Consider the following 20306-nt stretch of genomic DNA (forward strand, 5'->3'; position numbering starts at 1 on the left):
GTTATGTTCCATCAGTCTAGGGCTCTGGGTGCATAACCTGTTCAGCCCTGTGACAAACTTAAAATATTTATAATATTTTATTAAAGATGCAGAAGAAGAAGAAAAACAGTTGAAAGCATTGAAACATAACATATCAAGTAATAACTTTTATTTTCTCTTGAAGTGGTAGATGGTTTTTATAAAGAAACCATCCCCCCTCTGTTTACCAGCAGTCTTTTAGATGGTAGTGAAAACTTGAATATTTGTCCTGTGTGGGAAAGGAAATAGTTTAATTGGTCTGGAGCTGTTTTAAGACAAAACAAGTGAAGTGCATGCAAAAATGTGGAGAACACTGTATCAAGGACAGAAACACAATTTTTGTTTCTGATGCATTTTTATGTCTTTTTATGGCTGAGATGATCATAATGTAAGGTAATATTGGCTCCTCTGAAACCAGGCAAACTGATGCTCGGGTTCTCTAGGCCAACTAGTCAATACCCGCAGGTTTGGTCATGACTGCTTTATGCAAATAACAGTGGTAATGCAGCCAAATCCCTTCAGTTACACTTCAGCAGCTGGGAAGATAAATGAGTCCTGTATAGCCACAGATCAACTGCAGAATGATAATTGTAGTTTAGTGTTTAAGCATGTTTTTAATATTCCCCTTATTGTAATATGTTTTGAGCGAAGCTGGAAGATGTTGCAAATACAATGTTGGGGTGTTGTTTCTAAATTGATGTAATTAGGAGCTGGTCTGATTAGTCAGGATGTTCCAAAGAAGGGAGGGCTCTTTATTCAGGTTGGCTTCACATGTATTCTGTCAATTTGAAGTTGTGTGAATATATTTTATATTTTCTGAATATATCTGTCACATCCTACCTTAATGGTGACAGCATATCATACCACACTGTGTTTCTGTCTTACTGTGTCTACACTGGTGTCTAATGAATACTGCACAAAGGCTGTTGTACATAGTGCAGTTGAGTGAGTTCCCGTCTGACTCAGATGCTTTTCACTCGGCTCTTTACCTCTGCAGTTTATGGAAATTTCCCTCCTGATACACTGTGGCCAGGTTACAGCTAACCCTATGTCTGTTCTTGGGGTCAGAGGAAGAATGCAAGACACTTCTGCATCTGTGCACAGGAAAGCATTTTTGCAGGCTTGAAGCAAAGGGACAGTAGGAAGCACTAAGCACTTTAGAGCAAGCGAGGTAAGGTCTGGCTGCACATGACCACTTGTAAGAGAGTTTTAAACCCTTTGCCACGGCAGTTTCTGTCTTTGCCCGCAACATTGGTAATGTGCTGTAGAAGTACAGTCCTTTATATCTTGAGACATTTTCTGTACATTCCTTCTGATGCAGATGCTCACCTGCTGAGTTTCCTCTACCAGTTGTGCAGCTTTTCAGTTTTAACTGGTTTAGTCATCATTCTTCTCATAAAGCCCAATACTTCAGCCTTGCCAATCAGGAGGAGACCCTCTTTGCTGTGTTAACTCAGTTTGTGCCTGCCTCTTTGTATATCTACTTCCTGTCATCTCTGAGATTAACTCAAAATAATTCTTTCCTTTAGTAGCCCTTTCCAGTTTTCTCCACTACCTTTATAGCTTGTTCATGCTGTGCTTTTCCTTTTCTAACTTAATTTTTTTTTTCTTGTTTAGAAGAACCCTGTTGATACACAGTATTAGGATCTCTGTTGGAAACCAGTTATATGTTAATTCTGGCTGAAGTATTGGCTACCCACATCTCTCATTGGTTCCTTAGGAAATGATCGAGATAGATATCAAGATATATAGTTATTCTGTTGAGAAGCCTACAGTTTTGCAAAACACTTAAGAATGTGCTTGATGTGAAAAATATGTTTATCCAGTTGAAAGCAACAAGGTGCTTTATGTTCTTAGAAGTTAAGGCACTTAAGCATAAGCTTACCAGCCATGTATGTCTTCACATTGGATAATAGAAGAATGAGGGTTGGTTTATATTTAAACCAGCGGATAGACGTGGCCTTTTAAAAATTGGAACATTCTTTTAGAAGGAATCACAAGCAACAGTCAGCTACTTTTAAGGTAGCTCTTGACATGATGGCGAATGTGTGCTGGTGAAGAAAAGAAGACAAGATGTGGAGGTTTGTTCTGTATTTGCATTTAAGCCTAAATTAGCAAGTTTGTTTCTTTGACTAGTGAGTTACTTTAGTAAACATTATTTTATTGACAGTCGTTGGCATACTGCTATGCTGTTAAGTGCAGTAACAAAAACGAAGAAAAAAGGTTGCTCAGGATTGTAAACTTCTGCAATAGTTGAGGTATGGTTTCTGTTTCTGTTTTGCTGCACCAAGGAGGTAAATTGTACCTGTTTCTTTGGCTGGCACGGTTTGCTTTATTATCCGTACAAGATAGGATAAACGGCTCTTTCCTCTCCCAGTTATGCATGGCATAAGAGCCCAGAAGAATTACCCTGTTAGTAGCTCCTTAAACAAGCATCCATCCAGGTTCATGACTGAGCATGAAGTTTCTCATGGTTCAGAGTTTAATGTTGCAAGGGAATAAAATACTTCTCCCGAAATAATAGTGAAAACACAGTAGGAGGTATTTTGTTCAGGGAATACAAGCTGTTGTCCTACCCTTGTCCAGAAAGCAACATACATCAAACAGAAGATGTCTTCCTTACATTCTAGCTAAATCAATGTTATTTCTTCCAGAATACTGCTGCTTCTGTTCCTAGAGATAAAAAAACATAGCTCACTGTCAGTAGATAATTCCTCCTCTTGGGCTCTCTGTCCTTGACCAGTAGAAGTTTTTATTTTTCTTAGACAAGGAAGACTTTCTTTATCCCCAGAAGATTAAATTGCCTTGCTGGCAAATCTGGCTCAGTGAAGAAATGGAGGAGGAAGAGCAGATAGGGAAGAAATAGAAAAGAAAATAATTTCAGGGTATCTTTATAGTCTTCTATTGTTAGGATGTCAATTACTATCATATATCACTTATATCGCAAACTTGTCATACCTTGGGGTATTTCTTCTTTATTTTTTTCCTCCAACTAGTAGAAAATTTATCAATTATCCACAGGAAATCTTTTTTATTGCTGGACTCATCTTTAAAGTATAGCCAGGATGCTCAAAGGGATTTACTTTTTAACATCCCATTCAGAAGGATGAATATTAAAAGATCATAGGTTTTTTTATCCAATTGTGCATTCCATGGGAATAATTGCAGCAAATAGTGCCCTTTTCTACTCTTTAGTTGGTACTGCTCTGTTTTAGATGCTGTTACCTCACACTACAGAACTGCTAAGAATGGTAGATTAAGCAGCGTATTCTATAACTGTGGGCTCTGATTTAACACTGTAACACTCCTTTTGTCAGTGCAGAGTGCATTCAGTTACGGTAAACATGGGTTTTCCAAAATAGCGTATAGGAGTAGAAAGAAGGTTAATGAACTGAGAAAAAAAAAAATCACTTCTCTAATTGACAAAAAGGTCTGCAGGGAGTCAGCCAGGCTGCACACAGGTGAGGCACGCAGGCTGTGGTCAGTGGCCCTGGACAGCGGTTAGTTATTGATGGCTGTATTAGGCATTCTGATTACTGAGAGACAGCTGCACTGTGCTAAGCTCTTAGCAGTGTTTTTTTGCCTCCACAGCAATCAGACTTTCAGAGTACCAGGAAAGACAGGAAGCACTTATTCACAAAATAGGTCAACTTGCAAACTTTAGGTATAGATCTTCCCTTTTCTCGGTGATGTGAGAACAAGAACTGACTCAACTTATGTTCCTTGGAGCCCAGGTATTCATCCCCCCCTTGGAAGGACAGTGCAGGTCCATCACTTACACCCTTTTAGTGCTTCTGTGACCTTCTGAGAGCAGCTCCTGTTCCAGAGGCTTTGCTTTCAAGCTTCAGCATTGACTGTGGCCAGAGAAAGTTTGTCAAAAGGGCTCCCAACTCTCACTGTGAACAGAAGACACAGGGTGAATGATGAATAGAGCTAAAAGGTGAGAGGTGTCTTCTCGTTCAGCTCTCCCTTGGTCAAGTTCTCCCTCCTTGATCTACCTAGTTCTTATGTAGAGTCAGTCCTCAATTTCCTTTCAATTAGAGCTCCATCCTACTTTTCTGTCCCTTCCAGTTTGTGGAGTTTAATCCTCTCTCAATTCTATTTCACTTCCTTTGCTTTCATGACTCAGGAGTTTTTTCCCTCTTTTCCTTCATGCTATGTCATTTCTTCTGGCTGGAACGGTGTCCTCCTTTTCTGAAAGGAAACATCAGTCCAGAGGGAGGATTAAAAGAGATTTTTAAATAAATTCATAGGGAGTCTCAACGCCTTGCAAAAACTGGAAGAAAATGCCAGTGAGTTTCAATTACAGTGAGCTTTATTTCTGTACAATATAATGTAATTCATAATGTTATCAATATCTATAAAAGCATAAAGAAATGACAGCAGTAGGAATTGCAAAAAAACATAATAAAATCAAAAGCCTTATAAAAGGTATAAAATTAAACCTCAAAATACTGTAGAAGAGGAGGAAGGGCCAGGGCCAGAACCACAAATCGCAGGCTATTCTGGAAAAAAACAGCTTTGGAAAGATCTAGAAGTGAAGCCAAAAGATGGAGGAAGCCCCCCAAACCAGTAAAAGAGAAGCCCATCTAAGCCAGTTCTAGCTGAATAGGTTAAGAACTGAAGAGCAAGGGAATGTTAAGCAATTTTGGTTTATGTTGTGTGCAGAAAGAGAAAATAATCACAAACTTTCCTCTGGGTAGAGGGGATCAGAGAAGCGTTGTCAATTTGACTATATTGCTGAGACAGTGTTTAAAAAATAAACAAACAACATCTCAGCTTTCTCTTCAAACTTCTTCTCTATATTTAAATAACAAAAAACCTCACAAAAAAAAAATCAGTCAAAATAACAGATTCTCCTTTAAACTTACTGTGTTAGAGGTTAGATCACGAATTCTCTTCCCCTATAATGAACATGATTAAAACCATAGGGATTCCCTTCCATACAACCTTGAAAAACAAATAATGCAATGGAGAACTACGTTGATAAAGTGTTGCATGCTCTGCTCTGAATTAACACTGCATTTCATACCAGCTGCAGCTGCTATTAGCAGGGTAAAGATCTGCATAACCTCTGTCCATTTTCCCCAGAATGGAACTGTTTCTGCCACCAATGTGGACCTCCAACTTGTGGCATGGGCACAGTGCCCTGAAGGCTTATGAACTTTTGCTTGAAATAAAAGCAGAACTGAATGAGATTTTGGTGAGAGAACATCAATAAGATAATGACAAGTTGCATCAAGAGATACACCACGTTTGGTTTCTTTGTCATAGGGAAGGTTACCATTATTTTGCCTGGAAGATTATTTTCAGATTACTGGAATCTGCCTAACTTTGAGTGAGTTGCTTTGTGAGTTTATTTTGTTGAGGCAAATGATGATTTGCATCAGTTCTCATGTGAGGAATCTCTGTTTCATTGCATAATACAACTGTTACCTTAAACGTTCTGCCTAGGGCCTCTGCAGCATTATGGGTTGTTACATTTGAACTAAGGAATGCTGCTTCCAGTTACAAGACTAAACAAGTGATGCAATGGGTGAATCCTTCCTTCAACTTGGAAGAGAAAGGTTGCTGTTTCCATCTTCCCAGTTAACTAAACTGTTTGATGCAAGGACGGACTCAGTTTGGGAAGTGACGAAGAAATCTACAACAAAACAATGGATTTTTAGTTTTATTAGTATCTGGGGTTGTTCCTGAGTCAGAGCTGTTACTTCTACTTGGGCCTAACAATGCCTGCTTTCTTCTTTTGCTGAAATGTTAGCCACCTAAGACTAATGCATGTTACTAATACTGGGATATGCAAGACTTTTACCTTGTCAAATAAGCAAATTCTTGGTTTGGCTTTTCAAAACTCAGACGTTTGATTTCGCTGTTGTGTTTTCAAAATGCCATCTCAGTAAGCCGATTCGTTTGTGTTTGAGTTACTTCTAAATGTTCTTCTGCGGAAACGGGGAAATTGGAGGTAAGATATCTATCCCACGCTACAGAAGTAAAGAACAAAGTCTGTGACCATTCCCTGATAGGCCCTGGTGTGTGTCAGGTCTGTGTTTTCAACCCCACAGACCCCTGATGTAATTCTCAGCTCTTGCGTGATACCTGCTAATAGGAACTGCTCTTGAAAATTCTGCTAGCCATAATAAGATGCACATTGTATACAAATAAAAACAGCTTAGTTTTATTACGTGGCTTGCATGCCCGGTAATGAATAGAAGGAAGGCGCACTCCTTCACGAACAGCAAAATTTAATATAGTCTCTTCCTGGAGTTGCACCAGTGGGACTGAAAGTTTACCTCAGCATTCCAAGGGCAATAAAAATCTAAATTTAAACTCAAAACGTCTTACTGGGGCAAGAGTACCCAGAGGCTATGTACTGTTCAAACTTTGTTTAGGTCATAACTGCTTATGTAAAGTTAATTTATACCAGCTAGTTATGTTTTATGTTTTTGAGCAGTACCTCTATTACTAGGAGAGACAGAGCAAGTGGAGGGGATGCATCTGAAAGTTCAGCTCTGCTTTACTATTGCATTTAATTCAGCTTCTTACAGCTTAGTGCACAGCTATGTGAAGAAATTCCTGGCTCTTAACATTCATTGTGCAGACATCTTTAAATCTATTCTAATTCATTCCCAATGTTAGACATCTCAGATATTTGGGATTTAAGGTAAATATGAAAGGAAGAAGTGAAAAAGCTATCAGGTGAAGGCTGGCTATAGCAGGTAAGCTCCTGTTAACTGAACTAGATTGGAAAGACTGGGTATATAAGTAACCAGATGCTAGCTGCTGCGCTCTGAGTTCAGAGTTTCAGTTGTGGCTTGTTCTCTTTGCCTGTAGTTTTAAAGGTGGGAATCTGGAGAGGGGAAACTCGCATGCCATTTCTGCAACATGAGTATGAGTAAGATAGGATAAGGGAATCAACGGGACATTTTCCTGAGGTCACATGGATGATCTGGTGGCAGGGACATTTGTGAAGCGCTCTATGAGATTACAGATCACCACAGCTAAATTCCAAGACCCTCATTAGCTCTCTTCCTTCTGGAAAGGGTGTGACACTTGGATTTAGCCAACGTAAAGGAGAAGTGGGGGTTGGAGGGGCATGTGAGGGGGTAATTTTGGCGAGAAAGCTTGAGGGGAAGCAGTATTCTCACTTAGTGCCATTTTCTAGCCATTTTCCATCTCTGCATCCCACTCACACGGGAATAGAACCATGCTTCCACAGAGCGGGCAGGGAGGAAGTGAAGGAGAGCAGGTTTCAACAGATTTGAGCTTAATGCCACAAACGCTTTCCCTATTGTGGCTTGCAGTCACATTTAGCAGAATCAAATGTTTCCAGTTTTCTTGGAGCAGATATTGATGCGAGCGGCCATGGAATGTGTGTGAAAAGTGCTGGCTCTCTGACTTCTGTGAGAGAAACTGCAAATTTCCAAGCATTTAAAATACAGTTTCTGGGTGACTCTTTGGGCAATCATTAAAATTACCAGCACATGTTTATTTACTCTCAGTTTGTTCATTCTTTGAAATAGTTGTGGTATGGAAAGCATGCCCAGTATCTTTAAGGTATTTGATGTGATGACATAGATTAGGAATTACAGGGAATCAGACTAAATTACAGGTAAGGTAAAAAAAAAACCAGTTTCAGTATCTTGGAAGACTAATGTGCATATGATGTAATCTCCAAAACTGACAGTCTCTAAAACTATGGGTAAAGGCACAAAGAAAATAGTTGAAGAGAAGTCCTTGTCTTTTATAAATGTTGAGTTATATTTACAAATCACCTTATGTAAATCTCCTGATAAATGTTCCGACTTCTTTTTGTTTCTTCTGCATCTTAACTGCCAGACCCCCTTTTCCATCAGCTCCTGTTTTATGTACCATTTGTCAATTTTGTCTGCCTTCCCAGATCTACTTAGATTCCTTTTCGTCTTTTAATATCTGCTTCACCATGACTACTGCATCCTTCTAATTTCCTACACTTTTTGCATTCACTGGCATTCAGCCATTAGCATTGCTAATTTTTTTCAGGCCTATAATAGTGTTTTAATATAGTTATAGGGTCTAGTCCTTTGTTGTTTGTGCACTGAAATCCCCACTAGTCAGATTTCTTTTGGTGGGCAGACATGCAGGATTTCCTCTGATGTCTGTTGTTGTCCAGGCTTCCAACTACTAGAGCCACAGCTGACTCAGCTTTCCTAAAAACTGAAATTGCCACATACTTTCTTCTTTTCCTTGACTATCCCGCTTCACACATTCAAAGTTTTCTCGTTAGTTTTATTACAGCATTTTTATAAAATTGTTTGTCTTCACCAAGACAGCTTTCCAGTCATGAGCAAATGTTAGCTATTCCTAAGTTGCGTGCGTGGGTGTTTCAACAGTACTTGCCACCATGATCTTAAAAGATAAATATTTATCGCTCAGTAGGAGCGTTACTTTTAACCATGGACATGCTAGAGTCTTTTAAACAAAATGTTGCTGCGTTTGATTGTGTTAAGATTGGACAAATATCTAGATGTTTCTAATCTTTCAAGATTTATTTAGGTATTTATGAGAAGAAAGATTTTTGTTTCTCTTAGTGTCTTTTACATGTGTTATTTTTGCTCCGACCCTAATTGTCTGGGAGCTACAGAAAATACAAATTTTCAAAGCAAATGAAACACGAGTTACAGCCTTAAGCTTCTCTGGGACATAGCTGTTTCCTCTAACTCACTGAAGACATTGCTTCAGGGAACAAAAAATGTATTTGTTCTCTGTGGCACTTCATTATTTGGCTTCCTTGAAACAGCCAGTTAAAGAGCTGGTTGTTTCTGATGGCGATAGCAGTTGCTGCAGTCCGAGTAAAGTATCTGACTGTGGTTTTAAGATACGTGACATAAATTATAGCATAAATAACTTTTCTGTTACATGTTAAACAACTTCACTCATTTGCTTCACAAAGGCACATAAACAATTCTATACTGATAATTTAAAGCTGTTGGTATCATAATAAAGTACTCATCTATTCTTACTTGCATGGCTTGCAATTGCTTTTTGGATTTCTTCATAGTTACTGTGTAGTCTTCATCTTGCATTTTCTTCTCCATAATCTCACTGATTCATTTTTACTTACAGGACCAACAGTTGCAGCTCCTTATCATTTTAGATTTACTGCACAAGAGCAAACACGAACAAGAGAATTGTACAAATGCAACTGTGCATAAGAATGCCTAGTGAGATTTGCAAAGGTCTAATTAAATGTCCTACTAGCCACATGCACATTTCACAAAGATTTCATAACACCTGTTGATTTTATGCAAACATGGTACAATGTATGGTGCTACAAACATGGTCCCCAGGAAATGTATAGAGAAGACGAAGTTAGTTATTACTTGCCATTAAAAATCGCAGAGCTACTAGAAGAAGAAAAATAATCAGCTTTAGTATCTTTTCCCTTCTCTTAAATAGTATTATAGTAATTAAATTTTAATATGTAAGTTCTTTGTAGGTCATTAGTGGTATAACTCTGCATATATGTGCCTGCTTCAGAAAACAATTCAGTCCATAATCTCATAATGTTGAATTCTACCTGGCAGTTTTATTTGAACTTAATTTCTTTTTCTTCTAATGCTGTTACCCTGAGAGTTATGAGGCAGGCATCAGCTGCCAGCACCAGGGGAAGGATAGGTATTGGCAATGGCATAAAAGCAGAAGGGGAGGAAAAAGAATAGCTGTTGTAGCATTTATCAGTATTCTACTAATAGTCTGTTCAGACACAACTCTGGAATAAAATAGATATTCATACTGCAATTTCTTTCAAAGGTTGAAGCTATTCATCTGCAGGGTTACAAGACAAAAGTCTAAACCTTCCAGATATTATAGCTGTTTCATTGTATTGTTATAATAAGAAGAAACACCTTAAAAAAACATTGCCTTAGGTGTAAATATTCCACCCCATCCCCTTTGGAGGGAATGCAGATACGGACAGCCATCCTTCCTAGAGTGTCTTTTAAAATAGCGTCTTTACATGTGAAAACAAAATTATCTATAGCCGAATATTCCGAACAGGTGATGGAGGCAAGAGGCTTTTGGTTTAGGGCTTGATCGACCACCCATTGAAGTGTACGGAAAGGCTCTTGTTGTTTTCCATGGGTGTTTTATTGTTTCAGCAAAGGAGCATGGTTTCACTGTGTGTAACCAGGTAGGGAGATGCTCCACAAGAGCTCATTCTTTTTTACTGTGGAAAAGACTTCAGCAACAGGGTGGGAAAGGTGTCCAGAGATAGCAGTCAAGTCTGTGAGTTCAGAAACCCACAGGACATAGTGCTATGTCAATATACATAATATCCATGGACAGCTTTGTAATTCTGATTCTGCGTGGCAGCTGTGCTGTTAGCTGTGTTCTCCTTCAGTGCCCTTAGTGAACTTACAGTTTTTAGGCTGAAAGAGGAATCCTTAGTCACAAAACCAGTTCACTCAGGATTTTTAGGGGAGGACAGTTTAGATCTTGGGCTGGTTTCAGACCATCTAACTCAGGTGTCTGATTGAGACGCCTGAGTTAGGAGCTTGGGAGCACTCTCGTGCGGAGACTATCTGACTTGGCCTCTGCAGATGTCTCTCTCTTTCTTCTTGATACTGCAGTGTTCTAGGGCACCTACTTTCCTAAGTTAGGGGCCTCACCAAAGTGCCATCTGTGAGGGGAATGACATTGGGCTTGGCATTAGCAGACCTGTGACCTATTGCTAGTTTTTTGTTGGAGGCATTACACTTACAAACCTAAACAAAGTCAAAATTTTCTTTCAAGTTGATATGTTTTAGATTTTGTCCAAGGTCTAATTTAGAAGAGTTCATTTTCTCCTTTGGTAGAATGTGATTGTTAAGTAGGGAGAAAGAATTTCAGTGAACGATACAGGTTGTCAAAGATGGCATTTCAAAATGTCCAAAAATACTTCTCAATGGGTTATAGTTACCCAACAGTTTCCTCAAGAAAAATGGGGAATTCTTTAAAAAATTAAATGCTTTTCATGTACTCAAATATTTCATTTTTGTGTTAGTGAAGTCAGTCAGTCTGGTTTGTTTCAAGTTTTAAGATGTGTAGAGAGGATTAAAAATTAAAAACCCCCAACATTTTGAATTGAAAAAATGAGCTATTATTTTAAAATCTGGTTGAGAAAATGAGCTAGAATATTTTACTTATTTAGAAAAGCTGTATTTTCTTACAAATATTTAAACTAATGAATTTGTTCTTTTGAGAAATCCTGTATTATGAAATTAAACTGCCATTGAATTTTCAGTTGGAATATTTTATTGTTGTAATTGTAGAACAGAGACAGTTAACTGGGATCCTTCATAAAACCTATTTAGTCAAAATATTAGAACACAGAAGTGGGTTCAGATTACATTAGAAAGCACTTGTCATATTCAGGATCATTGGCAGAGAAAGGAAGATGAAAAAATAAGTAATCCCATATCGGTATTTCCAGTTGTAAGCTTTAGGTATTATTATTCTATGTATTTTATATCATTCATTTTTCTATAGTCAGTCATGTATGTTTAAATTTATGCAAGCTGAGTGAGAACACTTAAAGAAAATACTACTTTCAGGTGGAGTGGTTTTCCATGGTTGAAGTTAAGGGTGATAATTGCATGGTATTTTTAAGCACAAGCAGTATTTGGTAACTCTGTAATAATTACACTAATGTTTTCTAGTTTTGCTGTTCTCAATAGCCAGCCCTTGAAGGGAAATTTTTTGCGTTCACGTTTCTGTTGTCTGCCTTGTGTCAGAAAATGCATGTAAAATGCTACCAAGTCTGACACTTACTTTGTCTCTGGTGTTTTCCTTGTGTAAATGACTACCCAGCTGCATGGAAATAGGAGAAGTGTCTCCTGTTTCAAACAAAACTTCCGGCTTTCTGGAGGTTATTCTCAGTTGAAGTCAATGAAAGGGAATATAACTGGGCTTGTTTTATGTGAGATAAACAGGCATGAGAAAGTCTGAGAGATGAACTTACCTGTCCTTTTTGGTGAAAACTTCTGGCAAGTAAAATGTATAGATGTATAGATGCCCCCCGATTCATGTATGAGGGATTTTGCCATACACTTTTTTTCATCCAGTTTTATGGACAACATTGATGTTTCCACTGTCTCAAAGTCCTAAGAGCAAGTTTTTGACTCTTTGATAGCTGAAGTAAAAAGAGACACTGTTCTAATTATGAATGAAGAATTTAAAATTTAACATTAAAAAGGTGAAATAGAAGCCCAGTTACAAGAGAGTGAGCTTTGTTGAATGTACTCTTGTATTGCAATATTTTAGAAAAATCGCTCACTAAAGATTTTTTAGCACAGAAGCATAAGAAGATAATTTCTTTTTTTGACATGCTTTACCTTTGCAAAGTTACTGGGCTGTTGACAGGTACAACAAGACATGTGCTACGCTTACATGCTATTAGTGCAGTAGGCTTTGAAAAATGTCTAATGCATTGGCATATCTGACAATTTAGGGTATTAGTTAACAGTAAGACTCTGTAAATAGAGTGAATTTTAGCTACAACTGCTGACTTGAGCATTCAGTCAACATCTGCAGTACAGGGCTGAACTATATACAACAAATAATGCCGTTTTATGCTATAGAGATGGAAGTTGGCGTTATACAGTGTGTATGGTGCAGTCTGAGAGCAGTGGTAATTGCAATATATTGAAGTTTTGCATTGTAATAAAAATAGAGACCATTAGTGGATACCATTTATGTCATTAGTATTTAGTGGCTGTGTGTTGCAGCTTTTTTAGTGCTCATAAAACTGTCTCTGCTTGCAGATATGTGACAGCACTGATATAAATTTAAATGTTTAGAAATCCATAAGGCATAAAATATAGATAGTAAATAGGGGCATAACATTATAGACAGAACCTTAATAATTTGGCACACAAATGTTTATATATTTGCATGTCTAGTGCAGAGATTAGCATAATGGTGATCACGTTTATACTACGGAAGAACTTGATTAAACAGACAATAACAAATAAGGTAAAACTGAAGCACATCATGCAAAAGCAGCAGAGAATTCTTCCAAGTCCCCAAAAGGGAATTTGTGATGTTGGAAGGTACATCCTCTACGTACATCTGGTGGGATATTGATTTTTCTCGTTATAGACTTTTTACTAGTTATGACACCTGTTCCACTAACTAGTATTACAGTTGTTCTTTAGAAGTGATTATGTTAATTAACCAATAAAAAAGAAAATAAGGTTGTTAGGGAACCCTAAGATAGAGATTGGCTGGCACTTCTTTAACAGTAATGGAGCCAGCTAGCATAGGGAAGGTCATATAATGTCTAGACCAAAACATCTTGTCAGGAATTTGGAGGCTGGTGTGAGGGCAGTGAAAGGAGCTGGCTGAGGAGAGATATCTTTGGAGGGCAGGATGGGAAGGAGTCCAGGAATATAGCACAGGAGGATTTCCTTAAATACAAAGCATTATATATGAGCCAAGTGTCCAAGCCACATTGTCTGGGCTTCCCAGTGTAAGATTTTTGTTTAAGAAATTCAAGAAATTTGGAAGCCTGTTTTATTTCCATGCAGCAGATCTCTGGGAAAGCTGTCTTCTTCCTTTGATTTAAGGAATGTCACTTGGATTCTGCTGGCAGTTATTCTAGGATCTTCAGGAGGTTCCCACCAGGGCTGATTTTTCCTTTAGGAAGTTCCCCCCATCGTTGATTTTCCTTTAAGAGACTACCCATTGTGCTTTACTGTCCCTGGTTTCTGTGTCAGTGACAGATTTGAAGCAAGAGATTCTGAGACCTCTCTTCTGCACACCCCATCCCCGTCTTCTTCAGCTCTGACCTTTACATCCTGGAAACACCCTGGAGGTTTGTCACAGAGCTCTCGGGGGATTTGGAAATCAAATTACACAGCACTAAGGGAGAACACAGAAAACTATAAAAACACTTCAGTCATTAGGAGTGAAGTGACAGGAAGCAGTGTTAGAGAATGAATCTTTCCAATTAATTTTCCTTTCAGAGCCCTTTTCTCAACATTTTTAATTCTAAGTGTGTATGAATGCTTTGGCAACATTAGTGGTGTCTTTCAGAAGAAAAAACCTTTGATAAACCTTCTGAATCTCTTGACTAAACAATGATCGTGCCCTGATTGTTTTGGATCCTGGTAGTTGGGTGGGAAAGATGAGAGTGTAAATGATGGTGGGAATGTACATTTGCAGAAAGCTTGTGGCTTACATTAATAGTTGTTAAGGTTAGAAAATGAGATGCTTTTCAGGAGCTCGAGTAATAAGCAGAAGTGAAACATAAGCTTTCTGTACAGTGAATATAAATAATTCTTTCTGTGGCTCCTAGTATTTCTTACAATCTAACTATAGAAAGTGTTAAACTGGAAATCTTATTGTTCTTTTACAAAACGCCTTTTTGTCTTTATCCCTTCAAAACAGACTAAAATGTAAATTTGTCAAAGCAGCTATTTATATTCATCTAAATTCTGAAATATTTTTAAAACTTTTGGTTTTATTTCTGATTGTGGGATTCAGTGTCACTTCTTAGCACATTGAATACTGATGGCTTTGAACATACAGTATGGTACAAAGCGGTAACTTGGCAGTGCACCCTACCCTGCTGAGAGACAGTTCTAAAGGAAAAGTGATTTTTATGCTGGGGTATTGGTTAATTTTAGAATTAGGGGAAATATTAAAGAGCATAAAAAATCTTCTAATTCCTCTCTACACCACTAAATTGCTTGTTACCTCATTTATCCAAGTAACAGCTACCTGAGAGCAGAGGCTGCTTTCTGAAGCCATTCTCGACATAGAATTGTACTAAAGCCACTAAGGGACTGAAATCATAATACAGGTGAACAGATGAGTTTTGCAGTAGAGAGTGTTACGCTTGACTGGGTCTATGCACGCTTATCAAAAGCATCTATAAAGAAAGAAGAGTATTAGAATGATTTAAGAGAAGTGGGCTCTCTAAAACCTATTGTGTCATTAAGGTAGAAGGAAGACGACTGTTTGGGTTTCTGGCAAAACCTGGGTGAATCTGAGAAAATGCCATCCTTCAAGGTATTTGTATTGGAATAATTGTAGTAACTGTAGTGACCGTAAAGCCTGATACTAAATCTGAGTGTAGCATATTCCATTAAGCAGGACAAGCAGATGTGATGTTTTGAGTTGGAAATGAATGTTGAAATGGTGGTACTTGAAAGTACCTGCAGGACTACGTAAAACAGATTTTCTTATTCTTGATAATGTGCTTTCTCTTCCTGTGTTTTCTTACACCTATTTTTTAAGTTCACTTTTGTTCTGACTGCTAGGCGATACTTGGTATGTAGTTGCTCTCCTGTACTTTCTCATATCTTGCAGGTAGACAGTATATCATCACAGATTCTTATGGGGCATTCAGCCTTATTAGATTACCTAAATTACTGCAGGTCACAGCTGAGATGCATTAGTGGAATTTAATAGGAAAGCTTGCCCAGTATAGGCTCTGCTGTTCTTACTGGTTGTTACTGCTTTCATAAGAAGCACAGGAGATTATCGAAAGATATGTTTATAAAATAGACAGTGTAGTACAGCTACACACCAGGTTTATGCCAAATTAGGTCTTGAACCTGAATGTATTCAGGTGTTTACTGCAGTGTAGATTACAGTTCACTGTGTGACCTCACACATGTAGGTTGGCCTCCTCCTGGTTTATTTAATCCGTCTGCAAAATTGAGAAAAACAAGTACCTCCATGAAAAAACAGGTATGCATCTGGGCCAACTGTCCTGGGTAAATAAATTACAGATAAGGCAGTGGCTCAACTGGAGGGATAATAAAGAGGAAATGTAAGCCTCTCTGTCTCCTACACACATTTATCATTAACTTCCTGGCGTACTGTGTTTACATTTATTGGGTATGTTTAGTCTCACTGGACTTCCAGCAAAACAGATCTGGGGTCATCGTCTTTTCCTGCAATTCAGCACACGAGAAGCACTATGTGGTTAGTCATATTGGGGGGAACAGAGGCAGCAGGCTTTAGTGATTTGTGAATGAATCAATAAAGCATGTTCCTGTAGGTTTCTGAATTGTCTCTTTCATTAAGAATGGAATTGGGCAGCGGAAGATCGATTTTTGCGGCAAATCAGAGGTTTTTTAGCAGTCCTTCATTTAGACTGTGGATTTTTGGAGTCACAAAGCATCAAAAATATTATGCAGGATTTAAACTGCAACAAGAACCATAGAATAGTTTAAATGTCCTTTTTCAGAACACTTTTGTGAACTCATAATCACAAGACCTGATCTTTAGCTATCCCCACAGTTGACTAAATCAGTGGAAAGCTCCCACAGCTGAGGAGCATGGCTCATGGAGTAGCTGACATGATGTTGGTAAGAAATACTTGGAAAGGGAAGTGTTGACAAAGAGATGTTGCGGTTGTCTAAGGATGTAACTGAGAATTGTGTCTTTGTATATCATCATTGCTTACAATTGCTCTTGACAATTGAGATGTGTGACATAATTAAACTCTGCTTGAAATGCAATCATGCTTTAGAAGCATCTAAAGTAATGATTCTTATACAGGTATGGAACAGGCTTAAGTTTTGGCAGAAAGGTGTTTTAAATCTACTTTTTTTTTGCTTTGTCACCGTGTGGCTGTGAGGTTCTGAAGAAACTTACCTTTGTAGATGGTGGTTCATCTGAAAATGCTTTTCCTGCATGGCACATACAGGCTTAATTGAGTGTGGTACTACACCTTGACAGTATGCTTTTAGGATAGTTATAACTCGCTTAAGGATAATGTAATGTTCATCTTGGAACCTATGCTTTTAGTACACGTGTGCCTTTCTAACATCTTGAACCAATGTTAATTTCATGGACAGACAAGGGGAGTGCTGCATATATTACAGTTCTTAAAAAATTAATAGGCTCATGAAGTAGGAATTCATATTTGCAAATCCTGAGGGAGCTGGGGAAACATGGGTGAGCCACAGTGCTGAGCCCAGACAAAAATCTGCTGAATCAAAATCAAGAGCAGCATCAACAGTAACATGTAGAAGCACAGAGTTTTATTAAGAATTGATAAACTGCCAGGCATTACTTTCCACACAGATAATGTTATAAGATGTTGGTTAGCAATAAGTCACTACGTATTCCAAAACAATGCTAAAGCAAATACATTATCATAATATGTATCATCACCTGTGATATATATACTTAGCTTTAGCTTGCATCTACATAGCTGCAGAAGATAACAGTTTCTCCAGTAATTCTCTTGAGAGGCAGTTACATTAATTTTCTAATAATTACTAGGTAAGAATTGATTCATGTTACCTACATATGAAGAGTTTATGAATCATTCATTGCTTGGTGCAAACCTGAATCTTGATTCTGCCCTGTTGTTCCCTCCTTGGGGTGCCTGTGTAGACATCCTTCCTAGTTGACTGTAGAAGCATGTAGAGTTATGTTTATCCCTGAAGGATGCCCATAAATGCTATAGATACAAAATTAATATGTTATAGCTCTGCTTGTGGTGCAGTAATAGATGCTGGTAGAGTGCCTTAGTGGATGGTTTCTAGTTTTTTTCTGTTACGCAGTCATAATTTGTGATACTGCTTTAGCTTTGTTGTGCCACAAGCCTCGGTGGTCAGGAACTTACTAAGGATGGGTGAACTTTGCAAGACTTAGAGGTCTGGCTAAGATAAAGAAATCTGAATAGTTTTTCAGAGCTTAATGAGAGGTGGGCTCTTCTTTTCTCTCAGTGTTTTCAGGTAGAAATCTTTCCCGTTTCAGTGGTGTATCAATTTTTATAGGATGCCTTATCATCCAGGAGTAGGAGGCAGCGAGCTGAAGCTATGTGCTTTCTGTCTAGAATAGAGCATTTCTTAGTGGGAATGAACATCAGCAGATGTTTCTGAGGAGCTTTCCTAAGCAGGGTTTTAATACTGTCTTTGATGTCCAGAGAAGAACACAGCTTTAGCCATGTAGAAGTCTCTGAAGCAATTAATAATGTAATAGCCATAATTGGGGGTCTGTCACACAAGAGAGTAAGGAGTAAGAGGCTGATCATTATTCAGTGTCATGTTTACAGGAGAGGTTATACAGCTCTCACTGGAGACAAACTGATAGCTGTCGCTCGGGGGGACTAGTCTTGCACTCACTAAAGGTGGATTGGTGTACATTATTTATTTTGATTTTCACAGGTTCCGTTGCAAAGAAGGCCCAGAAACTGAAGGCTTTATTCTTTCTTACTCAAGAAAAATATCTAGTTGAGTCAGCAAGTAGTTTGATTGAATGAGGGCAGTGAAACTAGTCCGTAGTGGAAATTTTTTTTAAAAAGAGAGGCGAGTGGTATTTTTCTTTCAAAACTTGTGTGTGGTTAAATGAGAGGAAATGGAAAATCTGGTAAGCAGGTTGCCCTAAAATTAAGACCATCCTTCAAAGCTGAGGGCAAATGCTTTATGTGTTAAACGTGTCACCATTTTCCTATGAGAGTGCCCCAACAAGGAAAGTATTTGGATCTGCTCAGGAGGAAGAGAACATAGGAGCCGTCCTCGATTCTGGACTTTGACTCCTTCATGTTAAAAAGACATGCTAAGGACGTGAATGTATGCATGCAATTGCTTGCATGTTTCTGAATGTTAGAATTGCCATATGTCTGGTGAGTCCAGGTCATCCAGGTTGTAGTGTGCCAGCACCAAAATACAGACTGCCACAGCACTGTGCAGCAGAGGGAAGTAAAAGTCAGTGAGTGGGAGTGACAGCCTAACGCGCTCGATTGAGAAGATGTGCTTTTAAGTGTGGGGTAATAAATGCTAGTGTAAACTGCTGAGAGGAGATGATGGATTTTTCCATCTACAGATTAAGACTGGAAGTATTTCAGGAAGATGTGTTTTAGTCAAATAGGAGTGATGGGGATTGATACAGAAGTAACTGAGTAAAAAATCTGACGTAGGAGGTCAGACTGGAATGTCTGATGGCCCCTTTAGATCTTAAAATTGTTTAGAATGTTAAACTGAAACCCCTCTATGTTAGGGTTTGAATAGGACATCTCGGTGGACTTACAGCCATCTCAAGCAGCATTAAGGTTTCAAATGGGATTGTAATGTTTGCATGAACCCATGTTGCATACCTGAGGACAGTTGGCCTTACAATCCTTGCTTGTGTAATGGAGATATCCAAACAGTGGACACGAGCAGTTAAAAAAGGCAGATGTGTTGTGGATGAAAAGGAAAAGGAGAGTCAGTGACTATTAAAAAAATGTCAGACTGTCATGGAAAGCTAATGCTGTCTTTTGGCTTCAGTTCCACAGATGGGCATTTATAGCCCTCGTGTAAATCCTACTGAAGGGAGGGCTGAGGGAGTTCCACTGACTTCAGTGAGATCATTTTGAAGAATGGGGTAAGTGATTCTTAGCAGGCTGGGACAGAGAAGCATGGTACTGACAACATCATCTTTTCCATCTAAGGCTCTTTTTCAAGCCCTGATAAAATTTGAACTATAAAAGAAGATGATACATAATAAGAACTTGGTGAAGAAAAAAAATCCAGAATGAAAATTTTGACTCTTGTGGTTCCCCTTCCTCCATTAAGCCTGATGTGGGATTTGTATGAGCCTAGGAAATGTCCGTGGAAGTGGTCGGCAATTAGTGATAAACAGCGTTGTGGAGCTACAGGGTGGAATAGGATTAGAGTCTTTACCAAAATCCCCCAGGGTAAATAATGCCACTTCTGTCTGGATAGAAACATTTGCCAAAGGTGGTCCTTTGGGTTGATATTTTGTTAAAACAAAACAGCCAACCAGCAATGTTGAACTATGCTATTTTAATGGTCTTAGGCAGAACTTTAAGTCAGTTAAAAAAAAAAAAAAGATGTCTTTTAACTTTCTGTATAGAAAAATAAAGCATTTCAGTTTAAGAGATCATGTTAAAGTGTAAAAAAAAAAAAAAAAAAAAATTTACCCAAACCAAAATTCTTCTGCCATTTCATGGAAACGTGGAGTTCCTTAGGCATTTATAGTGTTTTGAGATGGCCTTTTTACTCACATAGAACACTTGGTTACTTCCCAGCTCTGCCTTACAGATTCACAGGTTGGTATGATTCACAATTATCACAAGAATTAGTTGAAGACCATAGCAATTAAATATTTTTATGGCTTATTATCATATTCTAAATATTAAATGATTCTGACAAATATTCTCAGATTTGACATCTGACCTGCATACTGTGCACTGCATTTGCTTACATATTTAAGCTACTAGTATTTCTAGGAAGCTATAGTTTATTAATTCATTATTATTTTATTGATGTTCAATTGATGTCTTATTATATGTAAATTAGATA

This window comes from Calonectris borealis, chromosome 12, assembly GCF_964195595.1.
Source record: "Calonectris borealis chromosome 12, bCalBor7.hap1.2, whole genome shotgun sequence".
NCBI classification, from domain to species: Eukaryota; Metazoa; Chordata; class Aves; order Procellariiformes; family Procellariidae; genus Calonectris; species Calonectris borealis.